Genomic DNA, 7,093 nt, shown 5'->3' on the forward strand with positions numbered 1-7,093 from the left:
CCGAGACATCTTGCTGGGGGGGGCGGGGGGGAAGGGAGCGGCTGTGTCAGCGCTATGGTTTCTTAGTCACTCAGTGCCACCCCTCCCAGGGGAACTGTCTCTAGACTGCGCCCCTCCAACCACACCGCTGACTCATAGTCGGACTGGTCTCGGGGTCTTCAAGTCAGTTGTGCCTGCAGGTGACAGAGAGTGATAGCAGCCTTAATAACAAATAGTTGATACTATTTATCTAGCACTTAGTGTGCTGGCACTATGAGTCACCTACACCATATAGTTCTCCACTTTATGTAACCCAACGCCCCTTTCTTATAATAAATATTTTTCAACACCACTTTTAACATTTATAGATAATATGATCAACCTACATCACAATTTCATAATATTAAACTGTAAAGTGCCACAATGCAAAGGGGGAAATAAAATAAATTTACAATACAAGCACATATATTTGGTGCTCTCTTAGGCAGCACATATACTAAAATTGGAATGATACAGAGAAGATTAGCATGGCCCCAGCACAAAGATAATTCATAAAGCATTCTACATATATCTTAAAAGTACACATATTTCAAAATAGAAATGTTTGGATAGACCCCCACTAGAAGATATAATAAAGCAGTCACATACTGTGAATATGCAAGTAGGAATACAACCTGATACAGATGTTACATTATTGGCGCAAATACTGCCAGCACTTGCCATTTGGTTATGATTTTCTACAGTGGTGAACTCTCCTGCTAAAGTTCCAAATAAAACAAGAGTCCAGTCTTCCCTTGATTGACATAGTGAGCCACTATCTTTATTTTTTTTTTGACCCTCCAGGTCGATTCTACCCCCTCTCTACCTGGCTCTTGGCCCTGGAAGCCTGACCTACCAACCATACTCCTGCCCTCTGATTTTCTGTTGTGTTTGGCTAATGAGAACCCTGGGAGGAGACGGAATGAGGGAGGAAAGAGAGATTGGAATACTTATTTTTCTGCCTACCTCCCTGGCTATATCCCTCAACCTAAGGTACTGCTGCTTACAAGGTGGCTATAGTAGAGGCTTCCCTTTCATTCAGGCCCCTGTTGGCAGAGAATGCTGGCTTTCATCCTAATAGCCATATCCCCACCTTCCTTACTCTTGTATCGGGGGCAGCAGTGTGCCTGGCTGATAAAACCACATTTCTTTACCTTCCTTACAGGTGGGGATAGCTAATGAGAAGTCCGTGGAATTGATTGGGTAGGGTTTTAAGGAAGCTGTTGTGGGGACTAAAAAAACAATACTTTCCCTCTGACCTTCTAAGTTCTTCTAGCTGGCCTAGAGATAGAGTAACAGGAGAAAATAAAATTTTAATACATGCACATGGGGAATTCACATAAGCATGAAAATTCCCAAAACAGTGAGACAACATTGGGTATATATGACATTTTGGACAAAGGAGAAAAGGAGGGAACAAGGTCTTAGATTTCAGAAGTGAGAAAGAGAGATTTACAGGTAGCTGAGGAAGCAGGGAGAACATAAGGCTGGCAAATTTTTTGCTAGGCAACCCAGAAACAATGAGACACAAGAGGGTGGGGGAGGGTCTAGTAAACAGGCCTCTGCCTGAAGCCCTCCCATTTACCATACTTAATTCAAAATAGGCTAAGGCAGTATCCTAAGACCCCCTTCCCGGAGCAGGCTCTTCCATCTGAATTTCTTAGGCAGGAAGCGGAGGGTCGAAAGGTTCTTTCTAAGTCTTTTGTTTCTTAATAAACAGCTTAAAATCAATATCGCAAAAGACAGCTTCAGGGTGACAAAACTGTCCCTTTCACTGTTTAAAGGGGTTAACTTAGCTACCAAGCACCCCTCTGCTCTTTTCCTCTATTCTTCCATCTTCATTTCTGTGCCATGAACTGAATAGGTGGAGCTCTAGCAGTTATCTTTCATCCATGAGGTGACCTTAAGGATTGAAGTTACGTGCTGAGGATGGCAGAGTAAAAGACAGAAGAATTCCAGCTTCCGCTCCTTGTAGAGTCCCCATATCAGCCTGGTCTGCCTGAGACAGTTTATCATGTGAGAGGAAAATAAGCCCCTATCTTATTTTAGGTCACTGTTATTTGGCTCTCTCTTACTAGTGGCTGAACAAAATTCTTCATTGGTGTAACCCTAAAAACCCTCTCATAATTCAGTTTCTCTCCACTTAATAGTTCCCAAGTCATTCATTCAAATAATCATTCAGTCACTACTCACTCAAACACTCTCTGATTAAAAAGAACTATCCTGGGGCCGGCCCGGTGGCTCAGGCGGTTAGAACTCCATGCTCCTAACTCCGAAGGCTGCCGGTTCGATTCCCACATGGCCCAGTGGGCTCTCAACCACAAGGTTGCCAGTTCAATTCCTTAACTCCCACAAGGGATGGTGGGCAGCGCCCCCTGCAACTAGCAACGGCAACTGGACCTGGAGCTGAGCTGCGCCCTCCACAACTAAGATTGAAAGGACAACAACTTGACTTGGAAAAAAGTCCTGGAAGTACACACTGTTCCCCAATAAAGTCCTGTTCCCCTTCCCCAATAAAATCTTTAAAAAAAAAAAAAAAAGCACTATCCCATAGTCATGCTTGGCTCAATAATGAGCATACGTTATGAGAAATGCATTGCTAGGTGATTTCATCATTGTGAGAACATCATAAAGTGCACTTCCACAAACGTAGATGGTATAGCCTACGACTCACTAGCTTATTACTCCTACAATCCTTTATAGCATGTTACTGTACAAAACAACATGAGATTAAATCAAATAATGCAATCAAAAGACAGAGTAAACAGAAGTATCAGGCTATTGTCCCAAGTAACAGGGCAAACTGGTTTACAGCTAACTTTTTAAAATAGAGATAAAAAACATAGTATAGTAAATACATAAACTACTAACAAAGTTGTTTATTATCATTATCAATTATTATGTACTATATATAATTGTACGTGCTATACTTTTATACAACTGGCAGCATAGTAGGTTTACTTACCTCAGCATTACTAGAAACACATGAGTAGTGCATTGTACTTTACGACAGCTACATCGTTAGGCAATAGGAATTTTCAGCTCTATCATAATCTTATGGAACCACCTTCATATATGTGGTCTGTCATTGACTGAAACGTCATTATGCAGCGTATGACTATTCTAGTCAGATGAGATTGTATATAAAAGGATGTTGTAAACACCAATGCATTAAACCCACATTAGATTGTGTTATTATTAATTTTATTAATGTTATGATTTGTTGTTACTCAAGTGTCATAGTAAAGGAGTTTTTAGTATGCAGTATGCAATTTGCTGGGGGGAAACTCCAGTTAAGTGGTGTTAACCTAAAAATAAAAAGTCAAAATGAGAGGCAAAAAGCGTTTATTTGGGATGAAAGAATCTCAAGACTGGAAGCACAGATTCAGGAAGAAACCCATGTAATGTTCTGATTACAGGCTGAGGGCAAGGGGATTTTATGAGAAAATGGTGGGAATAATTACATGAATAGAAGAAATTCCTACTGGTGCTGACAAGCTGAGTTATTCTTTAGCTAAACATGGTAGGTTCCTGATTCAATCTTCAGAGTCCATACTCAGCAGTTCTTGTGGTCAGGATGCCTGCTTTCCTGTTAGCTTCACAAAGTTGTTTGGAAGACAATGTTGGAGTGGCTCAGTTCAAAGATTCAAGGAGCAAGACATGCAAGACAGTTCCTCTGGAATGGCTGTTCTGCCTCCATTTTAAAATGGTTCCACTTATGTCAATTTTCACAGTGGTGTGAATTATTGAAACCCAGTGGTATTTTATGTTGTAAATAAAAGAAATAAAGGGTGACCTAGTGTGAGTGCTTCTCAAACTTTAATATGCACAGAGAAAAATTTGGGGGTCTTATTAAAATGCAGATTCAGACTCAGAGGGCCTGGGGCAGGGCCTGATGGTGTCTATTTCTAGCACGTTCCTGGGTGATGGTGCTGGTGTTGGACCTTTGAATAACATGGGCCTATGAGATCTTTCCAGGTGCTGGGGAAAGAAATGATGAAAGAGGAGAAAGGTAAGTTGAGAGCAGAGAGGAGAGAATTTCTGAAAATGGGAAACGAAGTTATTTAGAGGCTCTATTTTCAAGCAGGTTAGTAACTTAATTAATAAAAGCCAGGAAATGTGCATATGTTATTTCATCGGATTTTTACAACTTTATATAAGGGGAATCACAATCCTTATTTTACAGCTGAGAAAGTAAGTGGAAGCTCAGAGAAGTTAAGGGATGTATCCAAAGTCACACAGCAGGTCAGGGGCAGGGATAGGATTGGGACCAGGTTTTTCAGAGGCCAGAGCCCGTATTATTTTCTAACTACCCTGCTAAAATTCCAGAGTGAAGCTTACTCCTTTTTCTAAAATCTTCTCCCTCACCCAGGAAATGCTAGCCAGGGGAGGGGGACAGGCTACCCTAGGAAACCAGGCGTACCAGTATTTGCATCTGTTTGGCTCAACTCTTATCTATCCTAAAGGCTTTCTCTGGCTGCTAAGCTTTGTTTTCAAACACTAGGGTCTGGGAGCTGGAAGTGGGAGGGTCCTGGCGGATGTTTACAAGTTTTGTTGGATAGTTTCCACTTTGTAAGCCCAGTCTCCTCTCTGGAGGTTGCCATATTCCACAGGAGCAGGAGTTTAGCCTAAGAAGTGGGAGTCACAGGGGTGAGAGCAAACCCTGCTCGGGCTGTGACCTGGGACACGGGCTTCTGATGCCTGTGGTCTTTGAGGGACTACTGAAACCTTACAGTTTGGTCCAGCAATCGGCAATCTGGCAAGTGCCAGGCCCCAGTCAGGACCCTCTCTTCCTCCCAAGACAGGAGACAAATGGGGACTGTGTGTCCCCACAACGGGTCAGAGGCTCTGCGACAGGTTCCCACTGCCGGTGCAGATCCCCAGGGCTCTGGCCTACATCTGAGCCATTTCCTTCTCCAGTTTCTCACATGGGACTAGCCTTTGTCTAATTTCACCACCGCAGGGAGCTGGGGAGGGTTCCCTGCACAATAAATCTTTGATTGGGAAGGTGGTTTTATCATTTGAAAGGGTCATGTTAAAGAGTGAGAAGATGTAAATGACTAATGTGTGCAGGTAATAATGAAAAGGAAGGCCTCAGGGATAAGCCTGCAGTGGCAGCGCAGGGGTGAGGAGGTGCAGGTGGAGAGAATCACGGAGGCACATCAGGAATGCCAGTCTGAGGCCTGATTGCAGAAAAGTGTGAAAGAACGTCCCAGCGAGAAGAGAAACCAGGACACATAGTGTGGCTCCTCTCTTCTCCAGTGGACAAGCTGTGGTCCACTTTGACGTTAGCTCCACAGATGTGCCAAGGCTATTGGATGCTTTGCTTTCAGGCCTGGGGTCCAGCTACAGCAGCAACCCCAGAGGTGGGGAGTGAGGGGGCAGTGCCCTGAGGTACCCTAGTGTGTAGTGTCTGCAGGAGAAAAGATGTAACAGCATCTACTCTTGCTCAGCCAAAATCATCCTCCAGCCTTCACTTCTTCACAGGTGTTTCCTGTTCCCAGGCTCCCATCTCCCGTTGTTTCTGAGACAGCGTCAGCATTTCCAGGGCAGTGAAGGCCAAAGCCACCAGATGAGCTGCAACACTGAATGTGTTAGATATTCCAGATCACTCTCACTCTGGCTGGTCTGGTCCTAGAAACAGAGGAGAGCCAGGAAAACCCTCCCTGGAGCACATGGCCTCCACTTGTTCCCGGGCACCACTGCTTCAGGGCCATGCTACTCCTAATGGTTGACAACACTTGCTGCCTCCTCTTTCTCAATTACCATTCTCCCATCACTCTCCCACTAACTTCTGCCCTACCCCACCCCACTGAAACTGCTCCCACCACTGGCACTAAGAGTCTGGAGCTAAATCCAGGGACCTGTCCTCAGATGTTACCTTTTCTCTGAGCCATTTGTCTGTTTATTATAATCATTTATTCTCAAAAATCTCCATTCTAGGGGTTCTTAATGAGGGATCCACGATTCTCTAGACCAGGGGTGTCCAAACTTTTTTCAACGTTTTTCACCAAGGGCCATATGCGGTAAAATACACAAACAGCCGGGCCACTCACTCGAGGTGAAGTACGTATTGCCTCACCTGGTTTATTTAAGTAAACTAAATATATTTTTGGAATTTGTTGCGGGCCAATTAAAAATGGATTGCAGGCCGCAGTTGGCTCGCGGGCCGCAGTTTGGACACCCCTGCTGTAGACTGTCATCAGGAAGAAACACCATGCAATCTCTGAAAACTGTTACACAGTGTTGCACAAACATGCATTTTTCTAGGGAGGCTGGTCCAGGGAATTCATTGGCTTCTCCAAGGGATCTGCCAAAATGTTAAGAACCAGTACTCTTGAAATCTGTATTGGTGTAGATAAGGTTCTGCTGGGAGTGATCCAAGATAACAATGGTTGATTTATCTTTCAGGGATACAGCAGTAAGTCATCAGAGCTGGAGTGGTGGCTCTGACCTATGAAGTCCTCAGGGACTCAGCTCTTTCTAGCTCTGCTCTGCCAACATCAGGGTGTAGCCCTCAACCTCTGGAGCATCTCATGCTCCAGGCAGCATGTTGGAGGGAGGGACAAAGAAGGATGTAAAGGACATGCTCCTGCTGCCTCTCAAAGATTCCTGGGAGCTGCCATGTGACATTTCTACATCTATATTACTGGCCCAAACTTAATCACATAGTCACATCTATCTGCAGAAGAGGCTGGGAAACATCTTATTCTGGACAGTCATATGACCAGCTAAAACTTCTATTACCATGGATGAAGGGGAGAATTGATATTGGGGGACATCTATCAAGACCTGTCAGAGCTTCCATGATACCACCAATGGTGGATACTGGGGACTGGCTCACACAACATCCCTTTCCATTTCTTTCTATGGTATGGCTGAGAAGCCACACTTTCTAGACTCCCTTGCAGCTGGCATTGCAAATGTGATTTAGGATTTGTCTGTTAAATGAACTTACATGAGACTTGAACATGGAACTAAGTTAAGTGGGGAAAGGCAACAAGTGAGGCATCAATTTTGCTGGCGTGGATCATGGCAGACTGTTTTCATCATGGTCACCAGTTTTCTGGTTCAG

General features: G+C 44.1%; 1 pseudogene; it reads left to right on the forward strand.

Moving 5' to 3' along the window:
* The first annotated feature begins 451 nt into the window (after positions 1-451).
* On the forward strand, positions 452-550 carry LOC141571391 (U6 spliceosomal RNA; annotated as a pseudogene).
* Positions 551-7,093: the final 6,543 nt, after the last annotated feature.

This window comes from Rhinolophus sinicus, chromosome 16 (assembly GCF_057876585.1).
Source record: "Rhinolophus sinicus isolate RSI-liver-muscle chromosome 16, RSI-T2T, whole genome shotgun sequence".
Taxonomy (NCBI): Eukaryota; Metazoa; Chordata; class Mammalia; order Chiroptera; family Rhinolophidae; genus Rhinolophus; species Rhinolophus sinicus.